The 24,320-nt window shown below is 45.4% G+C and overlaps 24 non-coding genes across 24 annotated transcripts; 12 read left to right on the top strand and 12 right to left on the bottom strand.

Annotated features, from left to right (window-relative positions):
* Positions 1-705: 705 nt before the first annotated feature.
* Positions 706-778, top strand: TRNAR-ACG (transfer RNA arginine (anticodon ACG)). The gene has a single exon. It is a non-coding gene; the product is annotated as a tRNA-Arg (tRNA).
* Positions 779-1,788: 1,010 nt separating this feature from the next.
* LOC147704513 (U6 spliceosomal RNA) lies at positions 1,789-1,895 on the bottom strand. The gene has a single exon (XR_015299006.1). It is a non-coding gene; the product is annotated as a U6 spliceosomal RNA (small nuclear RNA).
* Positions 1,896-2,609: 714 nt separating this feature from the next.
* TRNAR-ACG (transfer RNA arginine (anticodon ACG)) lies at positions 2,610-2,682 on the top strand. Its single transcript has one exon. It is a non-coding gene; the product is annotated as a tRNA-Arg (tRNA).
* Positions 2,683-3,692: 1,010 nt separating this feature from the next.
* On the bottom strand, positions 3,693-3,799 carry LOC147704511 (U6 spliceosomal RNA). Its single transcript, XR_015299005.1, has one exon. It is a non-coding gene; the product is annotated as a U6 spliceosomal RNA (small nuclear RNA).
* A 714-nt stretch (positions 3,800-4,513) lies between these two features.
* Positions 4,514-4,586, top strand: TRNAR-ACG (transfer RNA arginine (anticodon ACG)). Its single transcript has one exon. It is a non-coding gene; the product is annotated as a tRNA-Arg (tRNA).
* A 1,010-nt stretch (positions 4,587-5,596) lies between these two features.
* On the bottom strand, positions 5,597-5,703 carry LOC147704509 (U6 spliceosomal RNA). The gene has a single exon (XR_015299004.1). It is a non-coding gene; the product is annotated as a U6 spliceosomal RNA (small nuclear RNA).
* Positions 5,704-7,500: 1,797 nt separating this feature from the next.
* LOC147704508 (U6 spliceosomal RNA) lies at positions 7,501-7,607 on the bottom strand. Its single transcript, XR_015299003.1, has one exon. It is a non-coding gene; the product is annotated as a U6 spliceosomal RNA (small nuclear RNA).
* A 714-nt stretch (positions 7,608-8,321) lies between these two features.
* On the top strand, positions 8,322-8,394 carry TRNAR-ACG (transfer RNA arginine (anticodon ACG)). The gene has a single exon. It is a non-coding gene; the product is annotated as a tRNA-Arg (tRNA).
* Positions 8,395-9,404: 1,010 nt separating this feature from the next.
* On the bottom strand, positions 9,405-9,511 carry LOC147704506 (U6 spliceosomal RNA). The gene has a single exon (XR_015299002.1). It is a non-coding gene; the product is annotated as a U6 spliceosomal RNA (small nuclear RNA).
* Positions 9,512-10,225: 714 nt separating this feature from the next.
* On the top strand, positions 10,226-10,298 carry TRNAR-ACG (transfer RNA arginine (anticodon ACG)). Its single transcript has one exon. It is a non-coding gene; the product is annotated as a tRNA-Arg (tRNA).
* A 1,010-nt stretch (positions 10,299-11,308) lies between these two features.
* On the bottom strand, positions 11,309-11,415 carry LOC147704504 (U6 spliceosomal RNA). Its single transcript, XR_015299001.1, has one exon. It is a non-coding gene; the product is annotated as a U6 spliceosomal RNA (small nuclear RNA).
* A 714-nt stretch (positions 11,416-12,129) lies between these two features.
* TRNAR-ACG (transfer RNA arginine (anticodon ACG)) lies at positions 12,130-12,202 on the top strand. Its single transcript has one exon. It is a non-coding gene; the product is annotated as a tRNA-Arg (tRNA).
* A 1,010-nt stretch (positions 12,203-13,212) lies between these two features.
* Positions 13,213-13,319, bottom strand: LOC147704502 (U6 spliceosomal RNA). The gene has a single exon (XR_015299000.1). It is a non-coding gene; the product is annotated as a U6 spliceosomal RNA (small nuclear RNA).
* Positions 13,320-14,033: 714 nt separating this feature from the next.
* Positions 14,034-14,106, top strand: TRNAR-ACG (transfer RNA arginine (anticodon ACG)). Its single transcript has one exon. It is a non-coding gene; the product is annotated as a tRNA-Arg (tRNA).
* Positions 14,107-15,116: 1,010 nt separating this feature from the next.
* Positions 15,117-15,223, bottom strand: LOC147704500 (U6 spliceosomal RNA). Its single transcript, XR_015298999.1, has one exon. It is a non-coding gene; the product is annotated as a U6 spliceosomal RNA (small nuclear RNA).
* A 714-nt stretch (positions 15,224-15,937) lies between these two features.
* On the top strand, positions 15,938-16,010 carry TRNAR-ACG (transfer RNA arginine (anticodon ACG)). The gene has a single exon. It is a non-coding gene; the product is annotated as a tRNA-Arg (tRNA).
* A 1,010-nt stretch (positions 16,011-17,020) lies between these two features.
* Positions 17,021-17,127, bottom strand: LOC147704498 (U6 spliceosomal RNA). The gene has a single exon (XR_015298998.1). It is a non-coding gene; the product is annotated as a U6 spliceosomal RNA (small nuclear RNA).
* Positions 17,128-17,841: 714 nt separating this feature from the next.
* On the top strand, positions 17,842-17,914 carry TRNAR-ACG (transfer RNA arginine (anticodon ACG)). The gene has a single exon. It is a non-coding gene; the product is annotated as a tRNA-Arg (tRNA).
* A 1,010-nt stretch (positions 17,915-18,924) lies between these two features.
* Positions 18,925-19,031, bottom strand: LOC147704496 (U6 spliceosomal RNA). Its single transcript, XR_015298997.1, has one exon. It is a non-coding gene; the product is annotated as a U6 spliceosomal RNA (small nuclear RNA).
* Positions 19,032-19,745: 714 nt separating this feature from the next.
* TRNAR-ACG (transfer RNA arginine (anticodon ACG)) lies at positions 19,746-19,818 on the top strand. The gene has a single exon. It is a non-coding gene; the product is annotated as a tRNA-Arg (tRNA).
* A 1,010-nt stretch (positions 19,819-20,828) lies between these two features.
* LOC147704494 (U6 spliceosomal RNA) lies at positions 20,829-20,935 on the bottom strand. The gene has a single exon (XR_015298996.1). It is a non-coding gene; the product is annotated as a U6 spliceosomal RNA (small nuclear RNA).
* Positions 20,936-21,649: 714 nt separating this feature from the next.
* TRNAR-ACG (transfer RNA arginine (anticodon ACG)) lies at positions 21,650-21,722 on the top strand. The gene has a single exon. It is a non-coding gene; the product is annotated as a tRNA-Arg (tRNA).
* Positions 21,723-22,732: 1,010 nt separating this feature from the next.
* Positions 22,733-22,839, bottom strand: LOC147704492 (U6 spliceosomal RNA). The gene has a single exon (XR_015298995.1). It is a non-coding gene; the product is annotated as a U6 spliceosomal RNA (small nuclear RNA).
* Positions 22,840-23,553: 714 nt separating this feature from the next.
* Positions 23,554-23,626, top strand: TRNAR-ACG (transfer RNA arginine (anticodon ACG)). The gene has a single exon. It is a non-coding gene; the product is annotated as a tRNA-Arg (tRNA).
* Positions 23,627-24,320: the final 694 nt, after the last annotated feature.

Raw genomic sequence — 24,320 nt, 5'->3', positions numbered from 1 at the left:
ATGAACTGACAATGTTTATAAACTCTCTAAATCTACAGTCTCTAGACATAGGGTGGCCTGGCAGAGATGCTCAGATGGCCAGTACGCATTCAAATCTGAGCCAATGGTCAAAAATGTATGAAGAGTAGCAATCCATTATTCTTCACTGCATTTGTGGTCCAAGACTAAACACACCGTAAGTATGTAGATTATACCAGGTTTGCAAAGGCTCCTGGTTCGGGCTACAGACAAGGAGCATTGTGACGTCACGCTGCCTGTGGAACAGTGATATTAAAGGTGAAACAGCTGCACAGTAGGTTAGGTGAAGGGCTCTGAGAGTGGAAAGGCAGCATGCTTGGGTCCCTGGACAAGGTGAGCGTATGATAATGTGTCTGAATGTTCACCTGTGTTGTAATATTAAACCCCTTATTGTTGTAAACGCCTACTTACTAAGGAGTTCTCAAGCTCAGCCCCACACAGACCTGGAACTGATTATGTTAATGCAAACTATTTAAGAAACTGAGCCTGATCTAAAAGATTTCCTTGGATCTAGGACCATTTCGCCTAGCTTTTAGGTGCTTCCTTCTCCTAAAGTCCTTTGTAAAACTTGGGAAAACCTCACAGAACAGACTTCCAGGAGGTCAGATGGGTTTCCTTGTGCCTTCACACACACATACACACACTTTCTAGCCCACTTAAGGACAAAAGGATGCGTAAGTCTACATAGGGCCAGTGGCGCAATGGATAACGCGTCTGACTACGGATCAGAAGATTGTAGGTTCGACTCCTATCTGGCTCGGAAGGGTTGTAGGTCCCTGTTTGATTATATTCCTGTGGAATTTTTATTTACCTCAGACTTGTTGTAGGTTCAATATTCTCCAGCAGGACTCATCCAGCAGTTGTTCCACGGTAGAGCGCAAGTAATAGGACCACAGCTAGTTAAACGTTTCCCATTTGCTGCTGGACTCTATGTGATGGCCGTCACGTGGTGTGCTGCTTTTGTATTTCAACATGGGTCCCTGATACTCTTAATTGCGAAAAAGCTTGTTGACAAAAGTGTGTGTGCGCGAGGGTCTGTGGACGTAGGCAGGTGTGTGCACTTGAATGCTTACCCATTTACATGTGTGAGAGGAACAAACCAACTCCCTGTGGGCTGCAGGCTTACAACTGGTAGCCCCAGTAGCCAGGCAGAACCACAGGTAAGGAGAGAGAGAAAGTTGGTCCATTATTAGAGAAGGACCATAAGCATCTTGCACTGCTACCTTCTTCCCCTCTCAGCCACGATCGGCCAAGACCTCTCTATTAGGGTAGAGGGTGAACATTTCTTGGACCTCAGAAACTGAGGGATGTAGACCCAATATGTCCTCCAAGCGCCTAGACACCTGGTGCCCAATCTGGCATGGTGTTTTTCAGCTTACCCGACCAATCCGGTTGCAAGGTGGACTTTAACAATACTGCTAAAAAGGCACTCCCAGACATCCCTGAGGCCTTCATTTGCATAGGCCCTGCCCTTCTCTTTGTCCTGCTTCCCACAAAGCAACACAACACTGCCGCAGTATAGATTTGGGGGTGGTGAAGAATAATGACAGTGAGGCTAAAAAAGAGAAAGAAAAGTCCCAGAAGTCCTGCAGGCTTCCTTGCTAAATGCAGCTGAACATAGAGCGCACCTTCTTTACTGCAAAGCAAATACATTAAAAATGTTGAGGAGAGACTAATTGAAAAATACATATTACGGGGACAGCACTGGGACCTGCTTTATTTTTTCAATTAGTCTTGAAAACAAAAAAGATTTCTCTCCTGAAAGCTGTTAAAAATATGGAACGCTTCACGAATTTGCGTGTCATCCTTGCGCAGGGGCCATGCTAATCTTCTCTGTATCGTTCCAATTTTAGTATATGTGCTGCCGAAGCGAGCACACTTTATTGATGAACTGACAATGTTTATAAACTCTCTAAATCTACAGTCTCTAGACATAGGGTGGCCTGGCAGAGATGCTCAGATGGCCAGTACGCATTCAAATCTGAGCCAATGGTCAAAAATGTATGAAGAGTAGCAATCCATTATTCTTCACTGCATTTGTGGTCCAAGACTAAACACACCGTAAGTATGTAGATTATACCAGGTTTGCAAAGGCTCCTGGTTCGGGCTACAGACAAGGAGCATTGTGACGTCACGCTGCCTGTGGAACAGTGATATTAAAGGTGAAACAGCTGCACAGTAGGTTAGGTGAAGGGCTCTGAGAGTGGAAAGGCAGCATGCTTGGGTCCCTGGACAAGGTGAGCGTATGATAATGTGTCTGAATGTTCACCTGTGTTGTAATATTAAACCCCTTATTGTTGTAAACGCCTACTTACTAAGGAGTTCTCAAGCTCAGCCCCACACAGACCTGGAACTGATTATGTTAATGCAAACTATTTAAGAAACTGAGCCTGATCTAAAAGATTTCCTTGGATCTAGGACCATTTCGCCTAGCTTTTAGGTGCTTCCTTCTCCTAAAGTCCTTTGTAAAACTTGGGAAAACCTCACAGAACAGACTTCCAGGAGGTCAGATGGGTTTCCTTGTGCCTTCACACACACATACACACACTTTCTAGCCCACTTAAGGACAAAAGGATGCGTAAGTCTACATAGGGCCAGTGGCGCAATGGATAACGCGTCTGACTACGGATCAGAAGATTGTAGGTTCGACTCCTATCTGGCTCGGAAGGGTTGTAGGTCCCTGTTTGATTATATTCCTGTGGAATTTTTATTTACCTCAGACTTGTTGTAGGTTCAATATTCTCCAGCAGGACTCATCCAGCAGTTGTTCCACGGTAGAGCGCAAGTAATAGGACCACAGCTAGTTAAACGTTTCCCATTTGCTGCTGGACTCTATGTGATGGCCGTCACGTGGTGTGCTGCTTTTGTATTTCAACATGGGTCCCTGATACTCTTAATTGCGAAAAAGCTTGTTGACAAAAGTGTGTGTGCGCGAGGGTCTGTGGACGTAGGCAGGTGTGTGCACTTGAATGCTTACCCATTTACATGTGTGAGAGGAACAAACCAACTCCCTGTGGGCTGCAGGCTTACAACTGGTAGCCCCAGTAGCCAGGCAGAACCACAGGTAAGGAGAGAGAGAAAGTTGGTCCATTATTAGAGAAGGACCATAAGCATCTTGCACTGCTACCTTCTTCCCCTCTCAGCCACGATCGGCCAAGACCTCTCTATTAGGGTAGAGGGTGAACATTTCTTGGACCTCAGAAACTGAGGGATGTAGACCCAATATGTCCTCCAAGCGCCTAGACACCTGGTGCCCAATCTGGCATGGTGTTTTTCAGCTTACCCGACCAATCCGGTTGCAAGGTGGACTTTAACAATACTGCTAAAAAGGCACTCCCAGACATCCCTGAGGCCTTCATTTGCATAGGCCCTGCCCTTCTCTTTGTCCTGCTTCCCACAAAGCAACACAACACTGCCGCAGTATAGATTTGGGGGTGGTGAAGAATAATGACAGTGAGGCTAAAAAAGAGAAAGAAAAGTCCCAGAAGTCCTGCAGGCTTCCTTGCTAAATGCAGCTGAACATAGAGCGCACCTTCTTTACTGCAAAGCAAATACATTAAAAATGTTGAGGAGAGACTAATTGAAAAATACATATTACGGGGACAGCACTGGGACCTGCTTTATTTTTTCAATTAGTCTTGAAAACAAAAAAGATTTCTCTCCTGAAAGCTGTTAAAAATATGGAACGCTTCACGAATTTGCGTGTCATCCTTGCGCAGGGGCCATGCTAATCTTCTCTGTATCGTTCCAATTTTAGTATATGTGCTGCCGAAGCGAGCACACTTTATTGATGAACTGACAATGTTTATAAACTCTCTAAATCTACAGTCTCTAGACATAGGGTGGCCTGGCAGAGATGCTCAGATGGCCAGTACGCATTCAAATCTGAGCCAATGGTCAAAAATGTATGAAGAGTAGCAATCCATTATTCTTCACTGCATTTGTGGTCCAAGACTAAACACACCGTAAGTATGTAGATTATACCAGGTTTGCAAAGGCTCCTGGTTCGGGCTACAGACAAGGAGCATTGTGACGTCACGCTGCCTGTGGAACAGTGATATTAAAGGTGAAACAGCTGCACAGTAGGTTAGGTGAAGGGCTCTGAGAGTGGAAAGGCAGCATGCTTGGGTCCCTGGACAAGGTGAGCGTATGATAATGTGTCTGAATGTTCACCTGTGTTGTAATATTAAACCCCTTATTGTTGTAAACGCCTACTTACTAAGGAGTTCTCAAGCTCAGCCCCACACAGACCTGGAACTGATTATGTTAATGCAAACTATTTAAGAAACTGAGCCTGATCTAAAAGATTTCCTTGGATCTAGGACCATTTCGCCTAGCTTTTAGGTGCTTCCTTCTCCTAAAGTCCTTTGTAAAACTTGGGAAAACCTCACAGAACAGACTTCCAGGAGGTCAGATGGGTTTCCTTGTGCCTTCACACACACATACACACACTTTCTAGCCCACTTAAGGACAAAAGGATGCGTAAGTCTACATAGGGCCAGTGGCGCAATGGATAACGCGTCTGACTACGGATCAGAAGATTGTAGGTTCGACTCCTATCTGGCTCGGAAGGGTTGTAGGTCCCTGTTTGATTATATTCCTGTGGAATTTTTATTTACCTCAGACTTGTTGTAGGTTCAATATTCTCCAGCAGGACTCATCCAGCAGTTGTTCCACGGTAGAGCGCAAGTAATAGGACCACAGCTAGTTAAACGTTTCCCATTTGCTGCTGGACTCTATGTGATGGCCGTCACGTGGTGTGCTGCTTTTGTATTTCAACATGGGTCCCTGATACTCTTAATTGCGAAAAAGCTTGTTGACAAAAGTGTGTGTGCGCGAGGGTCTGTGGACGTAGGCAGGTGTGTGCACTTGAATGCTTACCCATTTACATGTGTGAGAGGAACAAACCAACTCCCTGTGGGCTGCAGGCTTACAACTGGTAGCCCCAGTAGCCAGGCAGAACCACAGGTAAGGAGAGAGAGAAAGTTGGTCCATTATTAGAGAAGGACCATAAGCATCTTGCACTGCTACCTTCTTCCCCTCTCAGCCACGATCGGCCAAGACCTCTCTATTAGGGTAGAGGGTGAACATTTCTTGGACCTCAGAAACTGAGGGATGTAGACCCAATATGTCCTCCAAGCGCCTAGACACCTGGTGCCCAATCTGGCATGGTGTTTTTCAGCTTACCCGACCAATCCGGTTGCAAGGTGGACTTTAACAATACTGCTAAAAAGGCACTCCCAGACATCCCTGAGGCCTTCATTTGCATAGGCCCTGCCCTTCTCTTTGTCCTGCTTCCCACAAAGCAACACAACACTGCCGCAGTATAGATTTGGGGGTGGTGAAGAATAATGACAGTGAGGCTAAAAAAGAGAAAGAAAAGTCCCAGAAGTCCTGCAGGCTTCCTTGCTAAATGCAGCTGAACATAGAGCGCACCTTCTTTACTGCAAAGCAAATACATTAAAAATGTTGAGGAGAGACTAATTGAAAAATACATATTACGGGGACAGCACTGGGACCTGCTTTATTTTTTCAATTAGTCTTGAAAACAAAAAAGATTTCTCTCCTGAAAGCTGTTAAAAATATGGAACGCTTCACGAATTTGCGTGTCATCCTTGCGCAGGGGCCATGCTAATCTTCTCTGTATCGTTCCAATTTTAGTATATGTGCTGCCGAAGCGAGCACACTTTATTGATGAACTGACAATGTTTATAAACTCTCTAAATCTACAGTCTCTAGACATAGGGTGGCCTGGCAGAGATGCTCAGATGGCCAGTACGCATTCAAATCTGAGCCAATGGTCAAAAATGTATGAAGAGTAGCAATCCATTATTCTTCACTGCATTTGTGGTCCAAGACTAAACACACCGTAAGTATGTAGATTATACCAGGTTTGCAAAGGCTCCTGGTTCGGGCTACAGACAAGGAGCATTGTGACGTCACGCTGCCTGTGGAACAGTGATATTAAAGGTGAAACAGCTGCACAGTAGGTTAGGTGAAGGGCTCTGAGAGTGGAAAGGCAGCATGCTTGGGTCCCTGGACAAGGTGAGCGTATGATAATGTGTCTGAATGTTCACCTGTGTTGTAATATTAAACCCCTTATTGTTGTAAACGCCTACTTACTAAGGAGTTCTCAAGCTCAGCCCCACACAGACCTGGAACTGATTATGTTAATGCAAACTATTTAAGAAACTGAGCCTGATCTAAAAGATTTCCTTGGATCTAGGACCATTTCGCCTAGCTTTTAGGTGCTTCCTTCTCCTAAAGTCCTTTGTAAAACTTGGGAAAACCTCACAGAACAGACTTCCAGGAGGTCAGATGGGTTTCCTTGTGCCTTCACACACACATACACACACTTTCTAGCCCACTTAAGGACAAAAGGATGCGTAAGTCTACATAGGGCCAGTGGCGCAATGGATAACGCATCTGACTACGGATCAGAAGATTGAAGGTTCGACTCCTATCTGGCTCGGAAGGGTTGTAGGTCCCTGTTTGATTATATTCCTGTGGAATTTTTATTTACCTCAGACTTGTTGTAGGTTCAATATTCTCCAGCAGGACTCATCCAGCAGTTGTTCCACGGTAGAGCGCAAGTAATAGGACCACAGCTAGTTAAACGTTTCCCATTTGCTGCTGGACTCTATGTGATGGCCGTCACGTGGTGTGCTGCTTTTGTATTTCAACATGGGTCCCTGATACTCTTAATTGCGAAAAAGCTTGTTGACAAAAGTGTGTGTGCGCGAGGGTCTGTGGACGTAGGCAGGTGTGTGCACTTGAATGCTTACCCATTTACATGTGTGAGAGGAACAAACCAACTCCCTGTGGGCTGCAGGCTTACAACTGGTAGCCCCAGTAGCCAGGCAGAACCACAGGTAAGGAGAGAGAGAAAGTTGGTCCATTATTAGAGAAGGACCATAAGCATCTTGCACTGCTACCTTCTTCCCCTCTCAGCCACGATCGGCCAAGACCTCTCTATTAGGGTAGAGGGTGAACATTTCTTGGACCTCAGAAACTGAGGGATGTAGACCCAATATGTCCTCCAAGCGCCTAGACACCTGGTGCCCAATCTGGCATGGTGTTTTTCAGCTTACCCGACCAATCCGGTTGCAAGGTGGACTTTAACAATACTGCTAAAAAGGCACTCCCAGACATACCTGAGGCCTTCATTTGCATAGGCCCTGCCCTTCTCTTTGTCCTGCTTCCCACAAAGCAACACAACACTGCCGCAGTATAGATTTGGGGGTGGTGAAGAATAATGACAGTGAGGCTAAAAAAGAGAAAGAAAAGTCCCAGAAGTCCTGCAGGCTTCCTTGCTAAATGCAGCTGAACATAGAGCGCACCTTCTTTACTGCAAAGCAAATACATTAAAAATGTTGAGGAGAGACTAATTGAAAAATACATATTACGGGGACAGCACTGGGACCTGCTTTATTTTTTCAATTAGTCTTGAAAACAAAAAAGATTTCTCTCCTGAAAGCTGTTAAAAATATGGAACGCTTCACGAATTTGCGTGTCATCCTTGCGCAGGGGCCATGCTAATCTTCTCTGTATCGTTCCAATTTTAGTATATGTGCTGCCGAAGCGAGCACACTTTATTGATGAACTGACAATGTTTATAAACTCTCTAAATCTACAGTCTCTAGACATAGGGTGGCCTGGCAGAGATGCTCAGATGGCCAGTACGCATTCAAATCTGAGCCAATGGTCAAAAATGTATGAAGAGTAGCAATCCATTATTCTTCACTGCATTTGTGGTCCAAGACTAAACACACCGTAAGTATGTAGATTATACCAGGTTTGCAAAGGCTCCTGGTTCGGGCTACAGACAAGCAGCATTGTGACGTCACGCTGCCTGTGGAACAGTGATATTAAAGGTGAAACAGCTGCACAGTAGGTTAGGTGAAGGGCTCTGAGAGTGGAAAGGCAGCATGCTTGGGTCCCTGGACAAGGTGAGCGTATGATAATGTGTCTGAATGTTCACCTGTGTTGTAATATTAAACCCCTTATTGTTGTAAACGCCTACTTACTAAGGAGTTCTCAAGCTCAGCCCCACACAGACCTGGAACTGATTATGTTAATGCAAACTATTTAAGAAACTGAGCCTGATCTAAAAGATTTCCTTGGATCTAGGACCATTTCGCCTAGCTTTTAGGTGCTTCCTTCTCCTAAAGTCCTTTGTAAAACTTGGGAAAACCTCACAGAACAGACTTCCAGGAGGTCAGATGGGTTTCCTTGTGCCTTCACACACACATACACACACTTTCTAGCCCACTTAAGGACAAAAGGATGCGTAAGTCTACATAGGGCCAGTGGCGCAATGGATAACGCGTCTGACTACGGATCAGAAGATTGTAGGTTCGACTCCTATCTGGCTCGGAAGGGTTGTAGGTCCCTGTTTGATTATATTCCTGTGGAATTTTTATTTACCTCAGACTTGTTGTAGGTTCAATATTCTCCAGCAGGACTCATCCAGCAGTTGTTCCACGGTAGAGCGCAAGTAATAGGACCACAGCTAGTTAAACGTTTCCCATTTGCTGCTGGACTCTATGTGATGGCCGTCACGTGGTGTGCTGCTTTTGTATTTCAACATGGGTCCCTGATACTCTTAATTGCGAAAAAGCTTGTTGACAAAAGTGTGTGTGCGCGAGGGTCTGTGGACGTAGGCAGGTGTGTGCACTTGAATGCTTACCCATTTACATGTGTGAGAGGAACAAACCAACTCCCTGTGGGCTGCAGGCTTACAACTGGTAGCCCCAGTAGCCAGGCAGAACCACAGGTAAGGAGAGAGAGAAAGTTGGTCCATTATTAGAGAAGGACCATAAGCATCTTGCACTGCTACCTTCTTCCCCTCTCAGCCACGATCGGCCAAGACCTCTCTATTAGGGTAGAGGGTGAACATTTCTTGGACCTCAGAAACTGAGGGATGTAGACCCAATATGTCCTCCAAGCGCCTAGACACCTGGTGCCCAATCTGGCATGGTGTTTTTCAGCTTACCCGACCAATCCGGTTGCAAGGTGGACTTTAACAATACTGCTAAAAAGGCACTCCCAGACATCCCTGAGGCCTTCATTTGCATAGGCCCTGCCCTTCTCTTTGTCCTGCTTCCCACAAAGCAACACAACACTGCCGCAGTATAGATTTGGGGGTGGTGAAGAATAATGACAGTGAGGCTAAAAAAGAGAAAGAAAAGTCCCAGAAGTCCTGCAGGCTTCCTTGCTAAATGCAGCTGAACATAGAGCGCACCTTCTTTACTGCAAAGCAAATACATTAAAAATGTTGAGGAGAGACTAATTGAAAAATACATATTACGGGGACAGCACTGGGACCTGCTTTATTTTTTCAATTAGTCTTGAAAACAAAAAAGATTTCTCTCCTGAAAGCTGTTAAAAATATGGAACGCTTCACGAATTTGCGTGTCATCCTTGCGCAGGGGCCATGCTAATCTTCTCTGTATCGTTCCAATTTTAGTATATGTGCTGCCGAAGCGAGCACACTTTATTGATGAACTGACAATGTTTATAAACTCTCTAAATCTACAGTCTCTAGACATAGGGTGGCCTGGCAGAGATGCTCAGATGGCCAGTACGCATTCAAATCTGAGCCAATGGTCAAAAATGTATGAAGAGTAGCAATCCATTATTCTTCACTGCATTTGTGGTCCAAGACTAAACACACCGTAAGTATGTAGATTATACCAGGTTTGCAAAGGCTCCTGGTTCGGGCTACAGACAAGGAGCATTGTGACGTCACGCTGCCTGTGGAACAGTGATATTAAAGGTGAAACAGCTGCACAGTAGGTTAGGTGAAGGGCTCTGAGAGTGGAAAGGCAGCATGCTTGGGTCCCTGGACAAGGTGAGCGTATGATAATGTGTCTGAATGTTCACCTGTGTTGTAATATTAAACCCCTTATTGTTGTAAACGCCTACTTACTAAGGAGTTCTCAAGCTCAGCCCCACACAGACCTGGAACTGATTATGTTAATGCAAACTATTTAAGAAACTGAGCCTGATCTAAAAGATTTCCTTGGATCTAGGACCATTTCGCCTAGCTTTTAGGTGCTTCCTTCTCCTAAAGTCCTTTGTAAAACTTGGGAAAACCTCACAGAACAGACTTCCAGGAGGTCAGATGGGTTTCCTTGTGCCTTCACACACACATACACACACTTTCTAGCCCACTTAAGGACAAAAGGATGCGTAAGTCTACATAGGGCCAGTGGCGCAATGGATAACGCGTCTGACTACGGATCAGAAGATTGTAGGTTCGACTCCTATCTGGCTCGGAAGGGTTGTAGGTCCCTGTTTGATTATATTCCTGTGGAATTTTTATTTACCTCAGACTTGTTGTAGGTTCAATATTCTCCAGCAGGACTCATCCAGCAGTTGTTCCACGGTAGAGCGCAAGTAATAGGACCACAGCTAGTTAAACGTTTCCCATTTGCTGCTGGACTCTATGTGATGGCCGTCACGTGGTGTGCTGCTTTTGTATTTCAACATGGGTCCCTGATACTCTTAATTGCGAAAAAGCTTGTTGACAAAAGTGTGTGTGCGCGAGGGTCTGTGGACGTAGGCAGGTGTGTGCACTTGAATGCTTACCCATTTACATGTGTGAGAGGAACAAACCAACTCCCTGTGGGCTGCAGGCTTACAACTGGTAGCCCCAGTAGCCAGGCAGAACCACAGGTAAGGAGAGAGAGAAAGTTGGTCCATTATTAGAGAAGGACCATAAGCATCTTGCACTGCTACCTTCTTCCCCTCTCAGCCACGATCGGCCAAGACCTCTCTATTAGGGTAGAGGGTGAACATTTCTTGGACCTCAGAAACTGAGGGATGTAGACCCAATATGTCCTCCAAGCGCCTAGACACCTGGTGCCCAATCTGGCATGGTGTTTTTCAGCTTACCCGACCAACCCGGTTGCAAGGTGGACTTTAACAATACTGCTAAAAAGGCACTCCCAGACATCCCTGAGGCCTTCATTTGCATAGGCCCTGCCCTTCTCTTTGTCCTGCTTCCCACAAAGCAACACAACACTGCCGCAGTATAGATTTGGGGGTGGTGAAGAATAATGACAGTGAGGCTAAAAAAGAGAAAGAAAAGTCCCAGAAGTCCTGCAGGCTTCCTTGCTAAATGCAGCTGAACATAGAGCGCACCTTCTTTACTGCAAAGCAAATACATTAAAAATGTTGAGGAGAGACTAATTGAAAAATACATATTACGGGGACAGCACTGGGACCTGCTTTATTTTTTCAATTAGTCTTGAAAACAAAAAAGATTTCTCTCCTGAAAGCTGTTAAAAATATGGAACGCTTCACGAATTTGCGTGTCATCCTTGCGCAGGGGCCATGCTAATCTTCTCTGTATCGTTCCAATTTTAGTATATGTGCTGCCGAAGCGAGCACACTTTATTGATGAACTGACAATGTTTATAAACTCTCTAAATCTACAGTCTCTAGACATAGGGTGGCCTGGCAGAGATGCTCAGATGGCCAGTACGCATTCAAATCTGAGCCAATGGTCAAAAATGTATGAAGAGTAGCAATCCATTATTCTTCACTGCATTTGTGGTCCAAGACTAAACACACCGTAAGTATGTAGATTATACCAGGTTTGCAAAGGCTCCTGGTTCGGGCTACAGACAAGGAGCATTGTGACGTCACGCTGCCTGTGGAACAGTGATATTAAAGGTGAAACAGCTGCACAGTAGGTTAGGTGAAGGGCTCTGAGAGTGGAAAGGCAGCATGCTTGGGTCCCTGGACAAGGTGAGCGTATGATAATGTGTCTGAATGTTCACCTGTGTTGTAATATTAAACCCCTTATTGTTGTAAACGCCTACTTACTAAGGAGTTCTCAAGCTCAGCCCCACACAGACCTGGAACTGATTATGTTAATGCAAACTATTTAAGAAACTGAGCCTGATCTAAAAGATTTCCTTGGATCTAGGACCATTTCGCCTAGCTTTTAGGTGCTTCCTTCTCCTAAAGTCCTTTGTAAAACTTGGGAAAACCTCACAGAACAGACTTCCAGGAGGTCAGATGGGTTTCCTTGTGCCTTCACACACACATACACACACTTTCTAGCCCACTTAAGGACAAAAGGATGCGTAAGTCTACATAGGGCCAGTGGCGCAATGGATAACGCGTCTGACTACGGATCAGAAGATTGTAGGTTCGACTCCTATCTGGCTCGGAAGGGTTGTAGGTCCCTGTTTGATTATATTCCTGTGGAATTTTTATTTACCTCAGACTTGTTGTAGGTTCAATATTCTCCAGCAGGACTCATCCAGCAGTTGTTCCACGGTAGAGCGCAAGTAATAGGACCACAGCTAGTTAAACGTTTCCCATTTGCTGCTGGACTCTATGTGATGGCCGTCACGTGGTGTGCTGCTTTTGTATTTCAACATGGGTCCCTGATACTCTTAATTGCGAAAAAGCTTGTTGACAAAAGTGTGTGTGCGCGAGGGTCTGTGGACGTAGGCAGGTGTGTGCACTTGAATGCTTACCCATTTACATGTGTGAGAGGAACAAACCAACTCCCTGTGGGCTGCAGGCTTACAACTGGTAGCCCCAGTAGCCAGGCAGAACCACAGGTAAGGAGAGAGAGAAAGTTGGTCCATTATTAGAGAAGGACCATAAGCATCTTGCACTGCTACCTTCTTCCCCTCTCAGCCACGATCGGCCAAGACCTCTCTATTAGGGTAGAGGGTGAACATTTCTTGGACCTCAGAAACTGAGGGATGTAGACCCAATATGTCCTCCAAGCGCCTAGACACCTGGTGCCCAATCTGGCATGGTGTTTTTCAGCTTACCCGACCAATCCGGTTGCAAGGTGGACTTTAACAATACTGCTAAAAAGGCACTCCCAGACATCCCTGAGGCCTTCATTTGCATAGGCCCTGCCCTTCTCTTTGTCCTGCTTCCCACAAAGCAACACAACACTGCCGCAGTATAGATTTGGGGGTGGTGAAGAATAATGACAGTGAGGCTAAAAAAGAGAAAGAAAAGTCCCAGAAGTCCTGCAGGCTTCCTTGCTAAATGCAGCTGAACATAGAGCGCACCTTCTTTACTGCAAAGCAAATACATTAAAAATGTTGAGGAGAGACTAATTGAAAAATACATATTACGGGGACAGCACTGGGACCTGCTTTATTTTTTCAATTAGTCTTGAAAACAAAAAAGATTTCTCTCCTGAAAGCTGTTAAAAATATGGAACGCTTCACGAATTTGCGTGTCATCCTTGCGCAGGGGCCATGCTAATCTTCTCTGTATCGTTCCAATTTTAGTATATGTGCTGCCGAAGCGAGCACACTTTATTGATGAACTGACAATGTTTATAAACTCTCTAAATCTACAGTCTCTAGACATAGGGTGGCCTGGCAGAGATGCTCAGATGGCCAGTACGCATTCAAATCTGAGCCAATGGTCAAAAATGTATGAAGAGTAGCAATCCATTATTCTTCACTGCATTTGTGGTCCAAGACTAAACACACCGTAAGTATGTAGATTATACCAGGTTTGCAAAGGCTCCTGGTTCGGGCTACAGACAAGGAGCATTGTGACGTCACGCTGCCTGTGGAACAGTGATATTAAAGGTGAAACAGCTGCACAGTAGGTTAGGTGAAGGGCTCTGAGAGTGGAAAGGCAGCATGCTTGGGTCCCTGGACAAGGTGAGCGTATGATAATGTGTCTGAATGTTCACCTGTGTTGTAATATTAAACCCCTTATTGTTGTAAACGCCTACTTACTAAGGAGTTCTCAAGCTCAGCCCCACACAGACCTGGAACTGATTATGTTAATGCAAACTATTTAAGAAACTGAGCCTGATCTAAAAGATTTCCTTGGATCTAGGACCATTTCGCCTAGCTTTTAGGTGCTTCCTTCTCCTAAAGTCCTTTGTAAAACTTGGGAAAACCTCACAGAACAGACTTCCAGGAGGTCAGATGGGTTTCCTTGTGCCTTCACACACACATACACACACTTTCTAGCCCACTTAAGGACAAAAGGATGCGTAAGTCTACATAGGGCCAGTGGCGCAATGGATAACGCGTCTGACTACGGATCAGAAGATTGTAGGTTCGACTCCTATCTGGCTCGGAAGGGTTGTAGGTCCCTGTTTGATTATATTCCTGTGGAATTTTTATTTACCTCAGACTTGTTGTAGGTTCAATATTCTCCAGCAGGACTCATCCAGCAGTTGTTCCACGGTAGAGCGCAAGTAATAGGACCACAGCTAGTTAAACGTTTCCCATTTGCTGCTGGACTCTATGTGATGGCCGTCACGTGGTGTGCTGCTTTTGTATTTCAACATGGGTCCCTGATACTCTTAATTGCGAAAAAGCTTGTTGACAAAAGTGTGTGTGCGCGAGGGTCTGTGGACGTAGGCAGGTGTGTGCACTTGAATGCTTACCCATTTACATGTGTGAGAGGAACAAACCAACTCCCTGTGGGCTGCAGGCTTACAACTGGTAGCCCCAGTAGCCAGGCAGAACCACAGGTAAGGAGAGAGAGAAAGTTGGTCCATTATTAGAGAAGGACCATAAGCATCTTGCACTGCTACCTTCTTCCCCTCTCAGCCACGATCGGCCAAGACCTCTCTATTAGGTTAGAGGGTGAACATTTCTTGGACCTCAGAAACTGAGGGATGTAGACCCAATATGTCCTCCAAGCGCCTAGACACCTGGTGCCCAATCTGGCATGGTGTTTTTCAGCTTACCCGACCAATCCGGTTGCAAGGTGGACTTTAACAATACTGCTAAAAAGGCACTCCCAGACATCCCTGAGGCCTTCATTTGCATAGGCCCTGCCCTTCTCTTTGTCCTGCTTCCCACAAAGCAACACAACACTGCCGCAGTATAGATTTGGGGGTGGTGAAGAATAATGACAGTGAGGCTAAAAAAGAGAAAGAAAAGTCCCAGAAGTCCTGCAGGCTTCCTTGCTAAATGCAGCTGAACATAGAGCGCACCTTCTTTACTGCAAAGCAAATACATTAAAAATGTTGAGGAGAGACTAATTGAAAAATACATATTACGGGGACAGCACTGGGACCTGCTTTATTTTTTCAATTAGTCTTGAAAACAAAAAAGATTTCTCTCCTGAAAGCTGTTAAAAATATGGAACGCTTCACGAATTTGCGTGTCATCCTTGCGCAGGGGCCATGCTAATCTTCTCTGTATCGTTCCAATTTTAGTATATGTGCTGCCGAAGCGAGCACACTTTATTGATGAACTGACAATGTTTATAAACTCTCTAAATCTACAGTCTCTAGACATAGGGTGGCCTGGCAGAGATGCTCAGATGGCCAGTACGCATTCAAATCTGAGCCAATGGTCAAAAATGTATGAAGAGTAGCAATCCATTATTCTTCACTGCATTTGTGGTCCAAGACTAAACACACCGTAAGTATGTAGATTATACCAGGTTTGCAAAGGCTCCTGGTTCGGGCTACAGACAAGGAGCATTGTGACGTCACGCTGCCTGTGGAACAGTGATATTAAAGGTGAAACAGCTGCACAGTAGGTTAGGTGAAGGGCTCTGAGAGTGGAAAGGCAGCATGCTTGGGTCCCTGGACAAGGTGAGCGTATGATAATGTGTCTGAATGTTCACCTGTGTTGTAATATTAAACCCCTTATTGTTGTAAACGCCTACTTACTAAGGAGTTCTCAAGCTCAGCCCCACACAGACCTGGAACTGATTATGTTAATGCAAACTATTTAAGAAACTGAGCCTGATCTAAAAGATTTCCTTGGATCTAGGACCATTTCGCCTAGCTTTTAGGTGCTTCCTTCTCCTAAAGTCCTTTGTAAAACTTGGGAAAACCTCACAGAACAGACTTCCAGGAGGTCAGATGGGTTTCCTTGTGCCTTCACACACACATACACACACTTTCTAGCCCACTTAAGGACAAAAGGATGCGTAAGTCTACATAGGGCCAGTGGCGCAATGGATAACGCGTCTGACTACGGATCAGAAGATTGTAGGTTCGACTCCTATCTGGCTCGGAAGGGTTGTAGGTCCCTGTTTGATTATATTCCTGTGGAATTTTTATTTACCTCAGACTTGTTGTAGGTTCAATATTCTCCAGCAGGACTCATCCAGCAGTTGTTCCACGGTAGAGCGCAAGTAATAGGACCACAGCTAGTTAAACGTTTCCCATTTGCTGCTGGACTCTATGTGATGGCCGTCACGTGGTGTGCTGCTTTTGTATTTCAACATGGGTCCCTGATACTCTTAATTGCGAAAAAGCTTGTTGACAAAAGTGTGTGTGCGCGAGGGTCTGTGGACGTAGGCAGGTGTGTGCACTTGAATGCTTACCCATTTACATGTGTGAGAGGAACAAACCAACTCCCTGTGGGCTGCAGGCTTACAACTGGTAGCCCCAGTAGCCAGGCAGAACCACAGGTAAGGAGAGAGAGAAAGTTGGTCCATTATTAGAGAAGGACCATAAGCATCTTGCACTGCTACCTTCTTCCCCTCTCAGCCACGATCGGCCAAGACCTCTCTATTAGGGTAGAGGGTGAACATTTCTTGGACCTCAGAAACTGAGGGATGTAGACCCAATATGTCCTCCAAGCGCCTAGACACCTGGTGCCCAATCTGGCATGGTGTTTTTCAGCTTACCCGACCAATCCGGTTGCAAGGTGGACTTTAACAATACTGCTAAAAAGGCACTCCCAGACATCCCTGAGGCCTTCATTTGCATAGGCCCTGCCCTTCTCTTTGTCCTGCTTCCCACAAAGCAACACAACACTGCCGCAGTATAGATTTGGGGGTGGTGAAGAATAATGACAGTGAGGCTAAAAAAGAGAAAGAAAAGTCCCAGAAGTCCTGCAGGCTTCCTTGCTAAATGCAGCTGAACATAGAGCGCACCTTCTTTACTGCAAAGCAAATACATTAAAAATGTTGAGGAGAGACTAATTGAAAAATACATATTACGGGGACAGCACTGGGACCTGCTTTATTTTTTCAATTAGTCTTGAAAACAAAAAAGATTTCTCTCCTGAAAGCTGTTAAAAATATGGAACGCTTCACGAATTTGCGTGTCATCCTTGCGCAGGGGCCATGCTAATCTTCTCTGTATCGTTCCAATTTTAGTATATGTGCTGCCGAAGCGAGCACACTTTATTGATGAACTGACAATGTTTATAAACTCTCTAAATCTACAGTCTCTAGACATAGGGTGGCCTGGCAGAGATGCTCAGATGGCCAGTACGCATTCAAATCTGAGCCAATGGTCAAAAATGTATGAAGAGTAGCAATCCATTATTCTTCACTGCATTTGTGGTCCAAGACTAAACACACCGTAAGTATGTAGATTATACCAGGTTTGCAAAGGCTCCTGGTTCGGGCTACAGACAAGGAGCATTGTGACGTCACGCTGCCTGTGGAACAGTGATATTAAAGGTGAAACAGCTGCACAGTAGGTTAGGTGAAGGGCTCTGAGAGTGGAAAGGCAGCATGCTTGGGTCCCTGGACAAGGTGAGCGTATGATAATGTGTCTGAATGTTCACCTGTGTTGTAATATTAAACCCCTTATTGTTGTAAACGCCTACTTACTAAGGAGTTCTCAAGCTCAGCCCCACACAGACCTGGAACTGATTATGTTAATGCAAACTATTTAAGAAACTGAGCCTGATCTAAAAGATTTCCTTGGATCTAGGACCATTTCGCCTAGCTTTTAGGTGCTTCCTTCTCCTAAAGTCCTTTGTAAAACTTGGGAAAACCTCACAGAACAGACTTCCAGGAGGTCAGATGGGTTTCCTTGTGCCTTCACACACACATACACACACTTTCTAGCCCACTTAAGGACAAAAGGATGCGTAAGTCTACATAGGGCCAGTGGCGCAATGGATAACGCGTCTGACTACGGATCAGAAGATTGTAGGTTCGACTCCTATCTGGCTCGGAAGGGTTGTAGGTCCCTGTTTGATTATATTCCTGTGGAATTTTTATTTACCTCAGACTTGTTGTAGGTTCAATATTCTCCAGCAGGACTCATCCAGCAGTTGTTCCACGGTAGAGCGCAAGTAATAGGACCACAGCTAGTTAAACGTTTCCCATTTGCTGCTGGACTCTATGTGATGGCCGTCACGTGGTGTGCTGCTTTTGTATTTCAACATGGGTCCCTGATACTCTTAATTGCGAAAAAGCTTGTTGACAAAAGTGTGTGTGCGCGAGGGTCTGTGGACGTAGGCAGGTGTGTGCACTTGAATGCTTACCCATTTACATGTGTGAGAGGAACAAACCAACTCCCTGTGGGCTGCAGGCTTACAACTGGTAGCCCCAGTAGCCAGGCAGAACCACAGGTAAGGAGAGAGAGAAAGTTGGTCCATTATTAGAGAAGGACCATAAGCATCTTGCACTGCTACCTTCTTCCCCTCTCAGCCACGATCGGCCAAGACCTCTCTATTAGGGTAGAGGGTGAACATTTCTTGGACCTCAGAAACTGAGGGATGTAGACCCAATATGTCCTCCAAGCGCCTAGACACCTGGTGCCCAATCTGGCATGGTGTTTTTCAGCTTACCCGACCAATCCGGTTGCAAGGTGGACTTTAACAATACTGCTAAAAAGGCACTCCCAGACATCCCTGAGGCCTTCATTTGCATAGGCCCTGCCCTTCTCTTTGTCCTGCTTCCCACAAAGCAACACAACACTGCCGCAGTATAGATTTGGGGGTGGTGAAGAATAATGACAGTGAGGCTAAAAAAGAGAAAGAAAAGTCCCAGAAGTCCTGCAGGCTTCCTTGCTAAATGCAGCTGAACATAGAGCGCACCTTCTTTACTGCAAAGCAAATACATTAAAAATGTTGAGGAGAGACTAATTGAAAAATACATATTACGGGGACAGCACTGGGACCTGCTTTATTTTTTCAATTAGTCTTGAAAACAAAAAAGATTTCTCTCCTGAAAGCTGTTAAAAATATGGAACGCTTCACGAATTTGCGTGTCATCCTTGCGCAGGGGCCATGCTAATCTTCTCTGTATCGTTCCAATTTTAGTATATGTGCTGCCGAAGCGAGCACACTTTATTGATGAACTGACAATGTTTATAAACTCTCTAAATCTACAGTCTCTAGACATAGGGTGGCCTGGCAGAGATGCTCAGATGGCCAGTACGCATTCAAATCTGAGCCAATGGTCAAAAATGTATGAAGAGTAGCAATCCATTATTCTTCACTGCATTTGTGGTCCAAGACTAAACACACCGTAAGTATGTAGATTATACCAGGTTTGCAAAGGCTCCTGGTTCGGGCTACAGACAAGGAGCATTGTGACGTCACGCTGCCTGTGGAACAGTGATATTAAAGGTGAAACAGCTGCACAGTAGGTTAGGTGAAGGGCTCTGAGAGTGGAAAGGCAGCATGCTTGGGTCCCTGGACAAGGTGAGCGTATGATAATGTGTCTGAATGTTCACCTGTGTTGTAATATTAAACCCCTTATTGTTGTAAACGCCTACTTACTAAGGAGTTCTCAAGCTCAGCCCCACACAGACCTGGAACTGATTATGTTAATGCAAACTATTTAAGAAACTGAGCCTGATCTAAAAGATTTCCTTGGATCTAGGACCATTTCGCCTAGCTTTTAGGTGCTTCCTTCTCCTAAAGTCCTTTGTAAAACTTGGGAAAACCTCACAGAACAGACTTCCAGGAGGTCAGATGGGTTTCCTTGTGCCTTCACACACACATACACACACTTTCTAGCCCACTTAAGGACAAAAGGATGCGTAAGTCTACATAGGGCCAGTGGCGCAATGGATAACGCGTCTGACTACGGATCAGAAGATTGTAGGTTCGACTCCTATCTGGCTCGGAAGGGTTGTAGGTCCCTGTTTGATTATATTCCTGTGGAATTTTTATTTACCTCAGACTTGTTGTAGGTTCAATATTCTCCAGCAGGACTCATCCAGCAGTTGTTCCACGGTAGAGCGCAAGTAATAGGACCACAGCTAGTTAAACGTTTCCCATTTGCTGCTGGACTCTATGTGATGGCCGTCACGTGGTGTGCTGCTTTTGTATTTCAACATGGGTCCCTGATACTCTTAATTGCGAAAAAGCTTGTTGACAAAAGTGTGTGTGCGCGAGGGTCTGTGGACGTAGGCAGGTGTGTGCACTTGAATGCTTACCCATTTACATGTGTGAGAGGAACAAACCAACTCCCTGTGGGCTGCAGGCTTACAACTGGTAGCCCCAGTAGCCAGGCAGAACCACAGGTAAGGAGAGAGAGAAAGTTGGTCCATTATTAGAGAAGGACCATAAGCATCTTGCACTGCTACCTTCTTCCCCTCTCAGCCACGATCGGCCAAGACCTCTCTATTAGGGTAGAGGGTGAACATTTCTTGGACCTCAGAAACTGAGGGATGTAGACCCAATATGTCCTCCAAGCGCCTAGACACCTGGTGCCCAATCTGGCATGGTGTTTTTCAGCTTACCCGACCAATCCGGTTGCAAGGTGGACTTTAACAATACTGCTAAAAAGGCACTCCCAGACATCCCTGAGGCCTTCATTTGCATAGGCCCTGCCCTTCTCTTTGTCCTGCTTCCCACAAAGCAACACAACACTGCCGCAGTATAGATTTGGGGGTGGTGAAGAATAATGACAGTGAGGCTAAAAAAGAGAAAGAAAAGTCCCAGAAGTCCTGCAGGCTTCCTTGCTAAATGCAGCTGAACATAGAGCGCACCTTCTTTACTGCAAAGCAAATACATTAAAAATGTTGAGGAGAGACTAATTGAAAAATACATATTACGGGGACAGCACTGGGACCTGCTTTATTTTTTCAATTAGTCTTGAAAACAAAAAAGATTTCTCTCCTGAAAGCTGTTAAAAATATGGAACGCTTCACGAATTTGCGTGTCATCCTTGCGCAGGGGCCATGCTAATCTTCTCTGTATCGTTCCAATTTTAGTATATGTGCTGCCGAAGCGAGCACACTTTATTGATGAACTGACAATGTTTATAAACTCTCTAAATCTACAGTCTCTAGACATAGGGTGGCCTGGCAGAGATGCTCAGATGGCCAGTACGCATTCAAATCTGAGCCAATGGTCAAAAATGTATGAAGAGTAGCAATCCATTATTCTTCACTGCATTTGTGGTCCAAGACTAAACACACCGTAAGTATGTAGATTATACCAGGTTTGCAAAGGCTCCTGGTTCGGGCTACAGACAAGGAGCATTGTGACGTCACGCTGCCTGTGGAACAGTGATATTAAAGGTGAAACAGCTGCACAGTAGGTTAGGTGAAGGGCTCTGAGAGTGGAAAGGCAGCATGCTTGGGTCCCTGGACAAGGTGAGCGTATGATAATGTGTCTGAATGTTCACCTGTGTTGTAATATTAAACCCCTTATTGTTGTAAACGCCTACTTACTAAGGAGTTCTCAAGCTCAGCCCCACACAGACCTGGAACTGATTATGTTAATGCAAACTATTTAAGAAACTGAGCCTGATCTAAAAGATTTCCTTGGATCTAGGACCATTTCGCCTAGCTTTTAGGTGCTTCCTTCTCCTAAAGTCCTTTGTAAAACTTGGGAAAACCTCACAGAACAGACTTCCAGGAGGTCAGATGGGTTTCCTTGTGCCTTCACACACACATACACACACTTTCTAGCCCACTTAAGGACAAAAGGATGCGTAAGTCTACATAGGGCCAGTGGCGCAATGGATAACGCGTCTGACTACGGATCAGAAGATTGTAGGTTCGACTCCTATCTGGCTCGGAAGGGTTGTAGGTCCCTGTTTGATTATATTCCTGTGGAATTTTTATTTACCTCAGACTTGTTGTAGGTTCAATATTCTCCAGCAGGACTCATCCAGCAGTTGTTCCACGGTAGAGCGCAAGTAATAGGACCACAGCTAGTTAAACGTTTCCCATTTGCTGCTGGACTCTATGTGATGGCCGTCACGTGGTGTGCTGCTTTTGTATTTCAACATGGGTCCCTGATACTCTTAATTGCGAAAAAGCTTGTTGACAAAAGTGTGTGTGCGCGAGGGTCTGTGGACGTAGGCAGGTGTGTGCACTTGAATGCTTACCCATTTACATGTGTGAGAGGAACAAACCAACTCCCTGTGGGCTGCAGGCTTACAACTGGTAGCCCCAGTAGCCAGGCAGAACCACAGGTAAGGAGAGAGAGAAAGTTGGTCCATTATTAGAGAAGGACCATAAGCATCTTGCACTGCTACCTTCTTCCCCTCTCAGCCACGATCGGCCAAGACCTCTCTATTAGGGTAGAGGGTGAACATTTCTTGGACCTCAGAAACTGAGGGATGTAGACCCAATATGTCCTCCAAGCGCCTAGACACCTGGTGCCCAATCTGGCATGGTGTTTTTCAGCTTACCCGACCAATCCGGTTGCAAGGTGGACTTTAACAATACTGCTAAAAAGGCACTCCCAGACATCCCTGAGGCCTTCATTTGCATAGGCCCTGCCCTTCTCTTTGTCCTGCTTCCCACAAAGCAACACAACACTGCCGCAGTATAGATTTGGGGGTGGTGAAGAATAATGACAGTGAGGCTAAAAAAGAGAAAGAAAAGTCCCAGAAGTCCTGCAGGCTTCCTTGCTAAATGCAGCTGAACATAGAGCGCACCTTCTTTACTGCAAAGCAAATACATTAAAAATGTTGAGGAGAGACTAATTGAAAAATACATATTACGGGGACAGCACTGGGACCTGCTTTATTTTTTCAATTAGTCTTGAAAACAAAAAAGATTTCTCTCCTGAAAGCTGTTAAAAATATGGAACGCTTCACGAATTTGCGTGTCATCCTTGCGCAGGGGCCATGCTAATCTTCTCTGTATCGTTCCAATTTTAGTATATGTGCTGCCGAAGCGAGCACACTTTATTGATGAACTGACAATGTTTATAAACTCTCTAAATCTACAGTCTCTAGACATAGGGTGGCCTGGCAGAGATGCTCAGATGGCCAGTACGCATTCAAATCTGAGCCAATGGTCAAAAATGTATGAAGAGTAGCAATCCATTATTCTTCACTGCATTTGTGGTCCAAGACTAAACACACCGTAAGTATGTAGATTATACCAGGTTTGCAAAGGCTCCTGGTTCGGGCTACAGACAAGGAGCATTGTGACGTCACGCTGCCTGTGGAACAGTGATATTAAAGGTGAAACAGCTGCACAGTAGGTTAGGTGAAGGGCTCTGAGAGTGGAAAGGCAGCATGCTTGGGTCCCTGGACAAGGTGAGCGTATGATAATGTGTCTGAATGTTCACCTGTGTTGTAATATTAAACCCCTTATTGTTGTAAACGCCTACTTACTAAGGAGTTCTCAAGCTCAGCCCCACACAGACCTGGAACTGATTATGTTAATGCAAACTATTTAAGAAACTGAGCCTGATCTAAAAGATTTCCTTGGATCTAGGACCATTTCGCCTAGCTTTTAGGTGCTTCCTTCTCCTAAAGTCCTTTGTAAAACTTGGGAAAACCTCACAGAACAGACTTCCAGGAGGTCAGATGGGTTTCCTTGTGCCTTCACACACACATACACACACTTTCTAGCCCACTTAAGGACAAAAGGATGCGTAAGTCTACATAGGGCCAGTGGCGCAATGGATAACGCGTCTGACTACGGATCAGAAGATTGTAGGTTCGACTCCTATCTGGCTCGGAAGGGTTGTAGGTCCCTGTTTGATTATATTCCTGTGGAATTTTTATTTACCTCAGACTTGTTGTAGGTTCAATATTCTCCAGCAGGACTCATCCAGCAGTTGTTCCACGGTAGAGCGCAAGTAATAGGACCACAGCTAGTTAAACGTTTCCCATTTGCTGCTGGACTCTATGTGATGGCCGTCACGTGGTGTGCTGCTTTTGTATTTCAACATGGGTCCCTGATACTCTTAATTGCGAAAAAGCTTGTTGACAAAAGTGTGTGTGCGCGAGGGTCTGTGGACGTAGGCAGGTGTGTGCACTTGAATGCTTACCCATTTACATGTGTGAGAGGAACAAACCAACTCCCTGTGGGCTGCAGGCTTACAACTGGTAGCCCCAGTAGCCAGGCAGAACCACAGGTAAGGAGAGAGAGAAAGTTGGTCCATTATTAGAGAAGGACCATAAGCATCTTGCACTGCTACCTTCTTCCCCTCTCAGCCACGATCGGCCAAGACCTCTCTATTAGGGTAGAGGGTGAACATTTCTTGGACCTCAGAAACTGAGGGATGTAGACCCAATATGTCCTCCAAGCGCCTAGACACCTGGTGCCCAATCTGGCATGGTGTTTTTCAGCTTACCCGACCAATCCGGTTGCAAGGTGGACTTTAACAATACTGCTAAAAAGGCACTCCCAGACATCCCTGAGGCCTTCA

This window comes from Lissotriton vulgaris, chromosome 7 (assembly GCF_964263255.1).
Source record: "Lissotriton vulgaris chromosome 7, aLisVul1.2, whole genome shotgun sequence".
Classification (NCBI taxonomy): Eukaryota; Metazoa; Chordata; class Amphibia; order Caudata; family Salamandridae; genus Lissotriton; species Lissotriton vulgaris.
This window is presented reverse-complemented; position numbering and strand designations above follow the sequence as displayed.